Source organism: Anolis sagrei, chromosome 2 (assembly GCF_037176765.1).
Source record: "Anolis sagrei isolate rAnoSag1 chromosome 2, rAnoSag1.mat, whole genome shotgun sequence".
In the NCBI taxonomy this organism is placed as follows: Eukaryota; Metazoa; Chordata; class Lepidosauria; order Squamata; family Dactyloidae; genus Anolis; species Anolis sagrei.
The window spans coordinates 205,177,007-205,193,094 of NC_090022.1; the positions used below are offsets into that span (position 1 = coordinate 205,177,007).

Consider the following 16,088-nt stretch of genomic DNA (forward strand, 5'->3'; position numbering starts at 1 on the left):
CAGGACTCACCACAGCATCAAGGGCTGAATTTTATCAAACAAGCACAAGGTGTGTTAAAACTATATTTACTTATAATGTAAACTAAACCTTGAGTCTTTCAAAGGTTCACCCAACAAAACAGAATTGCAACACATAGCTGGAGTAACAAAGAACACACATCAAGGTCAAAAGTCCAATTTAAGCAGAGAATCCAAATGTTACAAAGTCAGGTCAGGAACAAGGACAAACAGTAGCCAAGGCTGCGGTTCAATAGTCAGATGCTAGGAATTCACTGATCAGAGTTCATAAAACAGACCCAAGAGTACAAACCAAAATTCAGGTTCATAAATCAAGCCATACATTAAGCTAAGTCAGTCCAGCAACCAGAGTCATGCAATCAGGATATCACAGACTCCAGAACAGGACTACAGGAACAAGGTCAAAGTCCAAATTTCTAACCTAAAAGCAGCAGAGCCAAGATCCTGGATAAGAGTACCAAGATAGTCTGTTATCTGCTAGCAATGAGCTATTCTTTTCCAGGCCCCTTGTATGAGGGGCATTCATTAAACATTTCCTCTGACCCACTTCTATTTATCACAGGAAGCTGAAACTGCACATGTGTGATTATATAAGTCTCTCTAGGTTACATGCCAATTTACAACTCAGAACTGATAATGGTCTCGATTTTACAGGTGATGAAGTGGTGTGAGGTTTGATAATGGACCCAGTGGGATACAGAGAGGTCATCAAGTTTCTTTACTGGAAAGGTTGTACACCAAAGGCCACATTCAATGAAAGAGGTTTATGGTGATGACTCCCCATCATATGTAGTCAAGAACTGGCATTGTCAATTAAAATGTGCTCGGACTTTGGTGCAGACAGCTCCAATTCAAGGACGACCCCACACTGCTATTGATAAACACACTATACAGCAAGTGGAGGTCACCATTTTGGAAAATCACCATGTAACCATTCGCCACCTAGTACAAAATGTCAAGATTAGTGTGGTGTCCATGGAAAAAAATAATCCAACACCATCTTCATAAGGTATCTGCTCGCTGGATCCCCCGGCTGCTCCCACCTTTCCAGAAGAAGGAACGAGTCCAATGCTCTCAGGCTCTATTGATGATGTGCCATGGAAACCAGGAGGATCTTTTCAACAGACTGATTACACAGGATGAAATCTGGGTCCATCTCTATGATCCTGAGATTAAAGTCTAGTCGATGCAATGGAAGCATCATGACTCACCGTCTCCAAAGAAGGCATGTGCCCAACTCTCAGTAGGCAAGGTCATGTTCACAGTACTTTGAGACCAGCTCAGAGCAGTACTGATGGACTTCCTAGCAAAAGGTACCATGATCACTGGGGCATGCTATGCTTTACTGCTGCGGAAATTGCGAGAGACCATCAAAAGCAAGAGATGTGGCATGCTCACAAAAGGAGTCCGTCTTCTGCAAAACAATGCACTATTTCACAACTCACATATTGCCCAAATGGAAGCATGCTCCTCTGGCTTTGAAATTGTACTGCATCCCTCTTATACACCTGACCTCGCACCATTGGACTTCCACTTCTTTCCAGCAATGATATTTTTGAAGGGCAAGGATTTTTCAGATGAGGAAACTCTGATTTATGAAGTCACAACATGACTTTTGGAGCAACCTGCCAACTTCTGCAAGCAAGGTGTTTTCAGTTACTTAAAAAGATGGGAGAAGTGTGTGTCTCTATGTGGCACCTATGTAGAGAAGGACTACTAACTATGCCAAGTTTCCTTGCTCTCGGTCCACAGGAAGTAGGTCAGGGGAAATCTTTCATTATCATGAGATAAGATTGTTCGTATCTTGAGATCTCAGCTGATGCTCATTTCAGCAACCCTACACTGATCATCACAGAAATCTGTGCTGCTTTCTTCGGGGAGAAAGGCAGCTTAACCTCTTCCAAGTTCCCAGCAGCAGCCAAACCAAGCCAGACAACCTGCTTGCTATGACAGTCCTGTGGAGCAGAAGGGGTGCCATGGGACCACAGAATACATATCTGTCAAGGCATCCCGTTCATTTTCCTCCCCTTGGCACCTCATTGTTACCTTGGGGGTCCTGGAAAAGGTCCAAAGAGCACTGTGAAAGGCTGTCATCTGACTGATTGATGCTAGTTTGGCAGAAACTCTCTTTATGCTTGCACTTTATGCCACATGCTTGGGATGTATAGTTGCACCCCTCAGGATCTTGTCAGACTCATGGAAGTAGGACACATGAATGGCACCAGCTCCACTACAGGCACAATAGTCACAAACCTCCCTGTATTTCTTGCTTGGGGACTCAGTTGTTTGTCCTACACTCCTCCGCTATCTTGTCATGCCCTTTTGCCCTTATCTGTTCTGACACATTCTGTAGGATTTCATAATTTCTATTTCTATGTGAAACTTTCAGCTGTGCTTGCATTTTCCCAGGCCCCATAGGCCTATGAGGTACAGCGTCTCCTGATGCCTTAGGATGCCCCTTTGCACCTTTTGGGGTCCCTTGTGTTTAAAGTGAGGTTAAGGGCTGTGCATCACATGGAACATTTGCTTTTATGGGGATATTTAGTGCTCTGTTGCAGCACAATTTTTGCATGATTTCTGATTTTCTTCTGACTTTTTTAAAACATGCATTTTCCCTGCTGATGAACATTGCAGTGCACATTAGAGGTGTGTGTTTTTGAAGCCACCTTCCTCCCTCATAATCCACTGCATTTTGGATCTCCTGGTCTGCGTAGATGGCACCCATAAATTGATGGTGAGGTCACGAAGAAGAGTCCTAAGTGACTGAACGAATAAACAAGTATCTTGATAGTGGTTAACAATGAATACATTTCAACACTAGAGGGCAGGTTTTGCTTAAGTATATGTACGTCAAGTCAACAATACTGTACAAAACCATACAATAGATACTTATATATAGATGCTTATGTGTTCTTAAGTTTAATTTGTATGTAAGTCAGAATAGGTACACTTTTAAAGTGATTTTAATGTTTGTATATATTTATGGTTTTATGTTCAGCATTGAATATTTGCCTTATATATCTTGTGCTCTGCCCCAAGTCCTCTGCGGGTTGAGAAGGGCAGAATATAAATGTTTTAAATAAATTAAATAAATAAATAGTGTGTAACTTTAAATGCATATAAGCATTCGGTAGCATAGGTAAGGGTTAACACTCCTGTGATGTTTGTTCTGCCGCCTGCGCCCCTGTTCAGAAGATTTCCCTTCACTTTTTGTCCCTGTGAAAATTGGATTTTGAAAAAAAAAAATTGGCTTGTTTTGAAAACAAGGATTGGTGAGAAAGCTTCAGTGGAGACACCCTTTTCCCATTACAATAACTCTTTCAGTAGTGAATGTCCCTTCCTAGGGATAGATTTCCCTCACTTCCTGTTGTCTCACCTCTGATCTTAACTCAGAGTCATTTGAAAATCAGATATTTGTAACTGTCCCTGTACAGCTACCGTAACTAGTAATGTTTTAATGGAGCCTTTTGTGGTAGAGGAAATCCATTGACAGGTGGGATTGGATGGGGATATGAATTTTAAAGCCATTTTAGTGTACTTACTGTATTTTAATTCTGTTTTTCCTTCACTGTTACTATTTAATTGCTTTTTAACTTTTGCATTGCCCTTTTTAAATGTGTCTAGTGTGGATATTATCTGATAATCTGGATTATATGGCAGTGTATTTAATTTATGGTCATATGTTTTCAACTTTGTTGTACCCCACCTCAAGCCATCAGGAGAGGCGGGTAATAAATAAAATGTATTTATTTATTAATCAGCCAGGCCTTGAAGCTGCAAGGCTTTGCAATGCTAATCAAGTTGATTAATTGTAACAATCACAATTGCCTCCAACAAACAAGAGTTCTTTCTCCCACTCTGGACCTTCCACAGATATATAAACCTCCCTTGCTTAGTTTACAATATGCATTAGGACAGAATGCTTCTGGAACATGGCCATACAGCCCGGAAAATTCACAAAAACCCAAAATGTATTATTCTTTTTATTATCATTAAAAAGATGTTAAAAACAGCTGCAATCCACTGGGTGGCATCATTATTATTAAGGTTATTTATATCCCACTTTTTTGCCAACTGCAACTCCCAAGATGCCGGGGCTGTTCAAGCGGTGCCAAACTGCACACATTTTACAGTGTTCCCCACCAAACGGCAACTCCCAAGATGCCAAGGCAGTTCAAGCAGTGCCAAACCACACACATTTGACAGTGTGCCTCACCAAACTGCAACTCCCAAGATGCCAGGGCAGTTCAAGTGGTGCTAAACTGCACACATTCGACAGTGTGCCTTGTCAAATTGCAACTCCCAAGATGCCAGGCAGTTTAAGCAGTGCTGCACCGCACACATTTGACAGTGTGCCTTGCCAAACTGCAACTCCCAAGATGTCAGGACAGTTCAAGTGGGACCAAACTGCATGCAGTCAACAGTGTGGAGGCAATGAAGCAGACTCTGGGACTTCAGTGACCAGCAAAGAAAGGGTCAAGAATTTGACATCTCTGACCCATCCCCTGAATAGATATCAGCCAACATGCCAACCTCTTAATTCAAGAAACAGCTTCCTAAGGGTTAGGGCAAGGGTTAGGGTTTGGTTTAGGTTTACAGTTAGGGTAAGGGTTAGGGGTTACAGTTAGGGTACGGTTTAGGGTTAGCGTAAGGGTTTGGGTTTGAGTTAGGGTTAGGATTAGGGTAAGGTTTAGGGTTAGGGTTTGGATAAGGGGTTAGGCTTAGGCTTATGATACGGTTCAGGATTAGGGTTAGGGTATGGTTTAAGGTAAGGGTTTGGGTAAGGGGTTAGGTTTAGGCTTACGGTACAGTTCAGGGTTAGCGTTAGCGTTTCACCATTAAAGAACTCTTACATTCCTTACATTATCTGTCTCCGGCCTGGCTTACATTAGCTAAATCTCTCTTGTGCATCCCGAAGGAGCAATGCGGCATCTCCGTAATGCTCGGAGCTTCCAGACCCAGCTATCATACTATTACCATGGCTTCTCTCATGTCCCCGCATGGGGAGCTGGAGCTGACAGAGGGAGCTCATCCTAGCTCTCCCCAGATTCGAACCTCCGACCTGTCAATCTTCAGTCCTGCCAGCTCAAGGTTTTAACCCAGGAGTCCTCAACTAAGGCCAGAGGTTCAGATGTGGCCCTCCAAGGTCATTTACCTGGCCCTCGCTCACAGTCTGAAACGACTTGAAAGCACACAACAACAATCCTATCTCATCAAGCCCACACTTCCCATTGAAATACTAATAAGTTTATATTTGTTAAAATTGTTCTTCATTTTAGTTATTATATTGTTTTAAAGTGTCTATTGCACTACAAATAAGATCTGTGCAGTGTGCACAGGAATTCACTCATGTTTTTTTCAAATTATAATCCGGCCCTCCAACACTTTGAGGGACTGTGACCTGGCCCTCTGTTTAAAAAGTTTGTGGACCCCTGGTTTAACCCATTGCGCCACCAGGGGCCAGCTAACACCTTCCAACAAAGGATCCCCCAGGCAGCAACCAGCTAGGCTTTGAAGCTGAAAGGCCAATAAATGCTAATCAAGATGGCCAATCGGAACATTTACACTTTCCTTCTACAGACAAGAGTTTTTTCTTCCACTCTGGACATTCCACATTTTCCTCGTTTCCAACAGACCCCTCAACCTTTGAGGATGCCTGTCATAGATGGAGGCGAAACGTCAGGAGGGAATGCTTCTGGAACATGGCCAACATGGAAAACTCACAGCAAACCAGTGCCTTCGACAATGCCAAGTTTTTAACTTTGTGGTTTTTAAATATATTATAACTGTATTCTCAATTTACTTCTGAAGCGATAAATAAATAGTGACCCCAGAGGGAGAGCTTTGGGCTCAGATCAGATGAGAAACCAGGAGGAGGAGGCTTTCCTGGGGCCTGAAGGGAGGAGGAGGAAGCGCCCTCCTCCTCCTCTCCTCCTCCTCTCCTCCTCCTCCGCCTCCTTGACCCGGGAAGGAGGAGCCTGCGCGCAGAGGCAGAGCCGAGTTCAGCTGGCGGCTCCTGCTTTCTGGGCTGCACCGTGGCTTCTCCTTCTCTTCCCTGGGCCTCCGTCCAGGTAGGTGCCTGAAGCGCCTTCCCAGCGCCTGCCTGCCTGCCTGCCTGCCTCCCTTCCTTCCTTCTTTCCTCCTTTCTCCCCAGGCTTTTCTTGATCTCTGCTTCCTGCCTTTTCTGACTCCAGAGTAGCGCCTCCATAGTTGTGAATTTCCTTTTGGGATCTGGGGGGGGGGGGGGTGTTTATTTCTCTTCCTTAGTGTATTCTGCCATTGAATGTTTGCCATTTTTTGTTATTGGAAACCTCTCTGAGTCCACTGTGTTGTCGAAGCTTTCATGGGCAGTATCATTGGATTGCTGTGAGTTTTCTGGGCTGTATGGCCATGTTCCAGAAGCATTCTCTCCTGACGTTTCGCCTGCATCTATGGCAGGCATCCTCAGAGGTTGTGAGATCTGTTGGGATTTAGGCAAGTGGGGTTTATATACCTGTGGAATAATGTCCAGGGTGGGAGAAAGAACTCTTGTCCGCTTGTGTCAAGTGTGGATGTTGTAATTTGCCACCTTGATTAGCATTGAATGGCCTTGCAGCTTTAAAGCCTGGCTGGTTGCTGCCTGCAGGGGAATAACGTGATTTTAACAGCAATTGCTATGTTTATATGTTTTAATCTGTATTTAATTTTAATTTTAAAATATTTAATTTTAATGTATTTTAACATTGTTGTTCAAAGGCATTGAATAGTTGACATATGTAAAGCTGCCTTGAGTCCCCTTTGGGTTGGAGAAAGGCGGGATACAAATAGAGTAAGTAAATAAATAAATTTGTTGGGAGGTGTTAGTTGGCCCTGATTATTTCGTGTCTGGAATTCCCCTGGTTTTTGTGTTCCTCATTATTTACTGTCTGGATTTTAGAGCTTTTTTTAAAATACTGGTATCCAGATTTTGTTCATTTTCATGGTTTCCTCCTTTCTGTTGAAATTGTCCATGTGCTTGTGGATTTCGGTGGCTTCTCTGTGTAGTCTAACATGGTGGTTGTGAGAGTGGTCCAGCATTTCTGTGTCCTCAAGTAATATGCTGTGTCCAGGTTGTTTCATCAGGTGGCTGAGTCCCTTTGGGGAGATAGGGTTGTATAAAAATAAAGATTATTATTGTTGTTGTTATTGTTTTTGTTTTTATTTCTGCAGACCCCTTTTATTATTTCACCCAACTTTTGCTCCAAAGCAGGCCTACTTCCAGAAGCACTACTCACTCACTGCATAGAAGGCCTGCCAAAAGGCAGGCTGCATCTGCTGTCACTGACATGGCTTCCTGGGTGTTGTAGTTCGGTGAGGCACCAGCCCTCTTTGGCATAGAAGGCAAAAGGCCTCATGAAACAAGGGCTCCTTCCAGACAGGCCCTATATCCCAGGATCTGATCCCAGTTTTTTTTTGTTTATCCCAGATTATCTGGCAGTGGGGACTCATATAATCCAGTTTAAAATAGAAAACTTGGAATCGGATCCTAGGATCTGGGGCCAATCTGGATACAGGGCCAGCCTGCAGGCATGGCAGTTCAGAGTGCCTTCATTCTACAGCAAGCATGGGCCAACTTCAGTCTACAGTCTCCAGCCTCCTCTATGGACACCCCCCCCCCCCCATGGTGCAGTGGGTTAAACCAGGGGTCCTCAAACTTTTTAAACAAAGGGCCAGGCCACAGTCCCCCAAACTGTTGGAGGGCCAGATTATAGTTTGAAAAAAATATTTCTATGCACACTGCACATATCTCATTTATAGTGCAAAAAACACTTTCAAACGATTGAAATGAAGAACAATTTTAACAAATATAAACTTATTAGTATTTCAGTGGGAAGTGTGGGCCCACTTTTGGCTGATGAGATAGGATTGTTGTTGTTGATGTTGTTGTTGTTATGTGCTTTCAAGTCGTTTCTGACTTAGGTTGACCCTGGGCAAGGGCCGGGTAATTGACCTTGCATATTCGGCCCTCGGGCCTTAGTTTGAGGACTCTTGTGCCGGCAGGACTGTAGACTCACAGGTCACAGCTTCAAATCAGGGGAGAGTGTGGATGAGCTCCCTCTGTCAGGTCCAGCTCCCCATGCGGGGACATGAGAGAAGCCTCCCACAAGGATGGTAAAACATCAAAACATCCAGGCATCCTCTGGGCAATGTCCTTGCAGACAGCCAGTTCTCTCACACCAGAAGCGACCTGCAGTTTCTCAAGTCGCTCCTGAAATGAAAAAAAAAAAAAGCCTTCTCTGTCAAAGAGTTCTGTGCCTCAGCAAAATGCAAATCCCATGATTCTATAGCTTTGAGACATGGCAGTTGAGGTTGTGTCAACTGCATTAATTCTAGTATCCTTCCTTTCACCAGATTCTTAAAGGGATATAGGACCCAAAAAAGTTTGAAATCCACTGAACTAATTATACTGTTAGATTGGAAACTTTTCTTTCTTTCATTCTCTTTTTTATATTCTTGATTCTTGAGACACCACACCACAAAGGGTTTTGATTTGCCTTGGAAAATAAGTTTTCAAATTTCTCAGAGTGCCTTTTATTGAGCAGTATTATTTCTTTCCTAAACCCTTTTCATTAAAAAAAATGTCCTCCCTTTCTCTTTCTCCTTTCCCCTACTTACCCTGTTTGTCAGCAGGAGCAAAGTACATTGTCCTTTGCTTCAGGCTGTGGTTTATTCTCCCCTCCCTTCCCAAGATGCCAGAGGCTGTTTAAGCTCCGAGGTCCTCTTGGGTGGGCATTTCCCTGCTTATATCAAAACAAACTAAGCACAGCACACGTTTTATCTTGATCAACTTTAAATTGAGGATTATGATTCTTAGATCCTTAGGATTTTCTCCTAACTGCTGACTGTGTGTTGTGATTGGGGGCAGGAGTATAAGATAGGTAGAGTCTGGTAAAGTTATGCTTTTGATTCCAACTTGGGGGTCCTAGCCATCCAAAAAAGTAACTTTGCTATGTTCGCAAAGTAAGGTTCTTTGGGGAAGCCAGTCACATGTGCAATGACACCCAGGAAGTGTTTTAAGAGTCAGGACACTTTTAAAAGTCTAGTTCAGAGTTTCTCAACCTGGGGGTCGCCAAAGACCATCAGAAAACAGTATTTTCTATTGGTCATGGGTATTCTGTGTGGGAAGTTTGGCACAGTTCTATTGTTGATGGGGCTCAGAATGCTCTTTGATTGTAGGTGAACTACACATCCCAGCCACTACAACTCCCAAATGTCAAGGTGTATTTTCCCCAAACTCCACTAGTGTTCACATTTGGGCATATTGAGTATTCGTGCAAAGTTTGGTTCGAATCCATCATTGATTGACTCCATAGTGCTCTCTGGATGTAGGTGTACTACAACTCCAAAACTCAAGGTCAATGCTCACTAAACCCTTCCAGTATTTTATGTTGGTCATGGGAGTTCTGTGTGCCAAGTTTGGTTCAATTCCATCGTTAGTGGAGTTCAGAATGCTCTTTGATTGTAGGTGAACTCTAACTCCCAGCAACTACAACTCCCAAATGACAAAATCAATCCTTCCCAACCCCACCACTATTCAAATTTGGGTATATCGGGTATTTGTGCCAAATTTGGTCCAGTCAATGAAAATACATCCAGCATATCAGATATTTACATGACAATTCATAACCATAGCAAAATGACAGTTATGAATTAGTAACAAAAATAATTTTATGGCTGGGGGTCACCACAACATGAGGAACTGTATTAAAGGGTTGCGGCATTGGAAAGGTTGAAAACCACCAGTCTAGTTCAAGGATAGAATTGTGACTTCCAACACTATGGTAGGTGATGTGGCTTGGTGAGTTACCCTGTTTTCTGTTTCAGGAAAAACAAAGAAATAATATGCTTTTATGAAGCAGAGCCTCCATCCTATTCTTTGTGGGGAAGTACTTAGCAGGATTGTTGTGTGGGAGAAGAATTATTAGCATGTAATCAGCCAGTGTGATTTGTGTAATAAGCCGAGACTTGGGAGATCAAGGTTCAAGTCCTCACTAATCCATGAAACTCACTCACTAACCATGGGCCATTGAAATCCACAAGTTTGTGGACAATTTCGACAGAAAGGGGGAAACCATGAAAATGAACAAAATCTGACTACCAGTATTAAGAAACTCTAAAATCAGGACAGTAAATAAAGAACAACACTCAGAAAACAGGGGAATTCTAGGCATGAAACAATCAGGGCCAGCTAACACCTCCCAGCAAAGGATTCCCCCGGGCATGAAGCAGCCAGGCTTTGAAGCTACAAGGCTATTCAATGCTAATCAAGGTGGCCAATTGCCGCCAACAGACAAGAGCTCTTTCTCCCACCCTGGACATTCCACAGATATGTAAACCCCATTTGCCTCATTTCCAACAGATCTCACAACCTCTGAAGATACCTGCCATAGATGTGGGTGAAATGTCAGGAGAGAATGTTTCTGGAACATGGCCATACAGCCCAGAAAACTCCCAGCAGCGCATGGACTTTAATTTTTCTCAACCCAAGTTTAAGTGAAGTTGATCTTGCCAAATGAAGTTACAGTTTTGAAATTTATATTTAAAACAACTTTGCAAAAATTAGCCCTCCATGAACTTGCACTGTATGTGGTTACAATGAATCTGGTCCTTCCCTCATTGAATGTGTATGTACATGGATTTTCCATACAAACTATGGCAATTCCATGCATTTCAAAGAGCTTCTTTGGCAAAAGAGAGAGAGAGATAGTTTCTGTTCCTCTGGAAAATTCACTTACATCCTCATACCTGCCAGACCTAACTCTGCTTAGCTTTCAAAATGAAGCAAGATCTGATTTCTGCAAGGTTGTTAGACACCAAATAACACTCTTTAAAATGTCTGCTCCTTGAATATTATAGGTAGGCTCCTCTTTATGGAGAACAGAACTAAACCTGAGGAATGTGGTTTTAAACTCTTTGTAAATATTAGCTCTTGTCCCTCTGCAATTCTTGCTTAATAGTTGTCTGATACTATCACTAAAGAGTAATGTCAGTGCAAAATGTGGATCATCCCGCTGTCCTACACATGCTGCGCTTGTCTTTCTCCTCCTCTGTTTCATTTGGCTGGACCAGGATCCTGCCACTATTATGCTTTGTTACACCCTCATTCAAGATTTTGCTCTAGTTCAGCTTAGAATAGTGATGGTGTCCGAGTGTGATTTCATGTTTCGTAGTTCACATTTGTGCAGGGCATGTTCTGAGCAATCCACGAGAAAGTTCTCTTTTCTTCTGAAAAGAAGATGGGGTATGAGTGCTTGTTCAAGAGCCAAATCTCTCTAGATCAGTGTTTCTCAGCCTCCCTAATGCTGTGACCCCTTAATACAGTTCCTCATGTTGTGGTGCCCCCCCAGCCATAAAATTATTTTCATTGCTCCTTCATAACTGTATATTTGCTACTGTTATTAATTGTAATGTAAATAGCGGATATGCTGGATGTGTTTTCATTCACTGGACCAAATTTGGAACCAGTACTCAATACACCCAAATTTGAATACTGGTGGGGTTGGGAGGAATTGATTTTGTCTATTTGAAAGTTGTAGTTGCTGGGATTGATAGTTCACCCACCACTATTCAAATTTGGGTATATTGGGTATTTCTGCCAAATTTGGTCCAGTCAATCAAAGAGCATTCTGAATGCCACCAACGATGGAATTGAACCAAATTTGACACATAGAACTCCCACGACCAATATAAAATACTGGAAGGGTTTAGTGAGCATTGACCTTGAGTTTTGGAGTTGTAGTTTACCCACATCCAGTTAGAGCACTGTGGACTCAAACAATGATAGATCTGGACCAAACTTGGCACAAATACTCAATATGTCCAAATGTGAATACTGGTGGAATTTGGAGAAAATAGAAGACACGGAATCACACCTTAGCCTCAGAATGACATTGACATTTGGGAGTTGTAGTTGGTGGGATTTATAGTTCACCTACAATCAAAGTGCCCCTTGAACCCTACCATTGACAGAATTGGGCCAAACTTCCCACCCAGAACCCTCATACCTTGAAGGGACTTGCTGGCATGATCCTCCCTCCAGCCTTGCATACTCTTCCTCGCCAGCACTCTGTTGCCATATGGTGAGCATGCCTGCTCTCCCCTCCCTGCCAGGAATCTCAGAAACAGCCCTACCCTTGGTTGAGAGGCCGGTCAATCACAGCAGAGGAGGGCTTTTGGTGGAAAGATTTGCTGTCTGTTTCCAAAATGGAAGAGAAAGAAAGGTGGAGAAATCTTGAGCCTTCTCTGCTAAAGGGATTCCTAAGACAATCAGAAATACATGCTTTCTGGTGGTCTTTGGCAATCTCAGGAGTCCCGACCCCTAAGTTGAGAAACACTGCTTTAATTCTTTGTCCTTGTGTGGTCCCAATTTGGGTCTCCCCTTTCCAACACCTGATAAAGGTGTAAAGCAGCATTGCTCACTTGTTCAATACACCCTGCTTTCTGTTAGTTATTTTTTAAAAGTCATTCACATAATGACTTGAACAGTTTTGTGACCCACTTGACAGAAGAAAGGTGTGGTTTAAGTTCAATAGTTGGTTTCAGGTTGTAACAAGTTTTTGAAAAATCAACCCCTTTTGACTTTTTAACCTCTGCTTTTAACTCTCTATGGACAGTTGTGCATAGTGGAAATATTTCTACTTGTGGGAGTAAGCTTGCTAAAATCCAACACTCAGAATCCCTCTGAGGCAGTGTTTGCACCCCACCCCCAAAATAAAATAAATCCTGATTTGCAGTCAACTAAGCACACAGTCAGCAGGACTATGGATAGCAACAGTCCCTGGGAAATTTGGGATTTGAGGACTTGCTTACCAGGTGCAGAGTTTAAGGTGTGGTTGTGTGTCTGAGAAGGGTTGAAATGGAAAAAAGAAATTAAGATTGCAATACTGTATGCTAGATATGAGGAAATTTGCCCCTCAATACTGTTTTCGTGGTTACTAAAGGCATCTCTGTTCCCATTAAAAATTGGCTGAAATTAGTAAAACACTTTTACCCTCCAAAAAAGGTAAACATTAGACTTGTGTTTGAATTTCAGTGGGGGACTCAATCAATTTTTGTTTGAACCTCCCGAAATTGATATTTGTTTTTTGTTTTGTTTTGTTTTTTTGTTATTGGGGGGAGGGGCTTCACCTGTAGGCCCAAAGCACCCAGGCCTACGGGTGCAGGCTTTGGACCTACGTACCCAGGCCTGGTGGGGGTTGCAGCCGAGCACCGAGTAAGGACTGCTCCTTACTTGGTGCTTGGCCGCAGACCCCCTCGAGGCCCAGGTGCGTAGGCCCAAAGCCTAAACCCATAGGCCCAGGTGCTTTGGGCCTATGGGTACAGGCTTCCCAGCCTACACACAGAGACCTGGAAGGGCCTGCAGCCAAGCACGGAGTAAGGAGCACTCCTTACACGGTGCTCAGCTGCATGCCCTGCACAATCCATCCAAAAGGCAGGCCTGCCTGCCTTTCGTTTTGATTGCATCTTTGTTTCAGGAAGGGCCTTTCCGTTTTGTGCCATCCGAATGGATGGCACAAAACGGAAACACGAATGAAACAAATGGGACAAATTTCGGGCCCATCACTAGTAAACTAGATAAGTGCAGTGGAATGTTTTAGGAGAGGGCCTTTTCCAAGCAGGAATTAAAACAGAATTAACTTCTAGTTTACTTCCTGTTGAAAAGTCATCTTTCCTTCCAGCAGTGGATGGTCAAAAACTCCATATGACTCCTAAGGCTTTAGGGCAGTGGACCTCAACCTGTACATCCCCAGATGTTCTGGCCTTCAACTCCCAGAAATCTTAACAGCTGGTAAACCGGCTGGGATTTCTGGGAGTTTTAGGCCAAAACACCTGGGGACCCACAGGTTGAGAATCACTGCTTAGGGGGACTCTTTTGATTAAAAACAATGTTTTTTAAAAAAAATTTTTTCTCCAAGTCGCTTGGCATGTATAACACTGTAAAATCCCAGGAGGAACTTGTATATCTGTCCTTCTCTCTATTCCACTTTATTATTCATGCATATATAAGAATAGGTGCCGCTGAACTCGGGGCCACTTCCACACAGCTGTAAATCCACATTGAACTAGATTATATGGCAGTGTGGACTCAGATAATTCAGTTCAACACAGATATTGTTGATTATCTGTCTTGATATTCTGGGTTATATGGCTGTGTGGAAGGGCCCTCGGCAGCACTTAATCCTGAATTGACATTCATAAGATTGCAAAGTAACACTTTATGCAGATTCAAACATATCCAACCCTCACCTTAATATGTAACTACTTCTTGTGGTAATATCCCTTCTCATGAAAAAGAAATAACCAGTATATGTGTGGTTTTTCATGTGTAAACCGACATACAAGTTCTGCATGGTCAGCAAAAAAGGGTGAATTTAAGCAATGTTCAGAGGGGTTTTTTTTTAACATAGATTAAGTGATTTAATTGACTGCTGTCAATTTCTAATCTTTTTATTACTACTTTCCCTGAAAAACCTGAGCATGAACATTACTTGTTTGAGGTAATATTTTAGAAATTGCATTGTTTAAATGCATAATTAGGGCCCTTCCACATGGCCCTATATCCCAGAATATCAAGGCAGAAAATCCCACAATATCTGCTTTGAACTGGGTTATCTGAGTCCACACTCAGATACTGTGGGTTTTTCCTGCCTTGATATTCTGGGATAGAGGGCTGTGTGGAAGGGCCCTAGGTTATCTGAGTCCATACTGCCATATATTCCAGTTCAAAGCAGATAACATGGGATTTTATTCAGCTGTGTGTAAGGGGCCTCAGTTTTCCTCAAGTTTGTTTTCCCCAGGTTAGGTTCCCCAAATCAAATATTTACACACCTTAGCATTTCAGCAAGAAAAGGATTGCTCCAGTTCAGAAATTGTCCTTTTTTAAAAAACCATAACACCCACGAATTATGGCTCAAAAGTAACTCTTATGAGATCTTCTTCATTCCCTACTTCTAGATGTGGAATGAAACAAAACTATTCTCATTTTGGCTGCAAATAGAGGCTGAGATGGAGGAGAAGAAGAAAACAGACAATGCTAAGGATTCTTGTATGGACTTTATTTTCTGAAGATCCTATTTTTGAATACTAGGTTCTCATTAATACTATGCAACCCCAGGTTACCCTTCATGTAGTTATGTTTAGTGACTTGAAACCTATGAATTACTTTAACTCTCCTGGTGACTGAAATTTCTTAAATTGTGCTCTTGCAAATTCTCGTGCAATCTTGCCTTAATCAGATATTTTCATCACTAGGGAATGATCAGAGCAAAGGCCCTGGGAAGTATGCCATTGACTGAGAGCAAACAGGTCTAACAGTCAGTGACATCAAAGCCATGTTGCAATGCTAACAAGGGTGAGGAGTAAAATCAGCAGTTGATGGTAGGCTATCATATATGTGTGTTGAAAGGAGAAATGATAATGCAACAAGTGAAATGAAAATATTCAGGCTAGGTCCTTTAGAATTCAGATTATGTATCCTCAGACATACAGTCCCAAGTTAAACTGGTTTTCTGCATGTAGTTACGGTATCAGACTGAGTTGGGAAATCTAGGTTCTAGCCTCCACTGAGCCATGAAACTCATGGGGTAATTTGGGTCATTGTTGTATAGGCTCACGGATAAGTCTAAAATATTATTTTAAAAGCTGACCCAAAAACCCTGGAGTTGATTCATCCATGGATTAATGTGTACAGTACTTTTACTCGTACCACCTGCTCTGAGTAGAATGGTTAGAGCTTAATCCCTCCTGGAGTGACTTTAAAAAGGAGCACCAATCCCCATTACTTTCTCTGCCATGATGCTGCTTCTGCCCTTTTTGAATGCCTGAGTGGAAATGGCAGGAGTGGTCAGATCTTTGGCATTGTTCTCATTTGTTTATTTACATATTTTGTTACAAGACCCTCACTTTTACCTTTGGCTCATCCACAGCTCATACCAAAATTCATAATTTTGGCCCCAAAGTATGCCCTTGATTTATATTTTAAGTCAATTTATACACTGGCTAGCATATATGGTACTTTCTTTTGGTCTGAGATATCACAGGTTGCTGTGAGG

General features: G+C 42.5%; 1 protein-coding gene across 1 annotated transcript in view; it reads left to right on the plus strand.

Annotated features, from left to right (window-relative positions):
• Positions 1-5,976: 5,976 nt before the first annotated feature.
• Positions 5,977-16,088, plus strand: part of ACO1 (aconitase 1) — a 52,074-nt gene continuing 41,962 nt past the window's right edge. The window contains exon 1 of the mRNA XM_060762523.2: positions 5,977-6,089. The gene's annotated coding sequence lies outside the window, so the exon portion shown is untranslated. The remainder of the gene's footprint in view (positions 6,090-16,088) is intronic.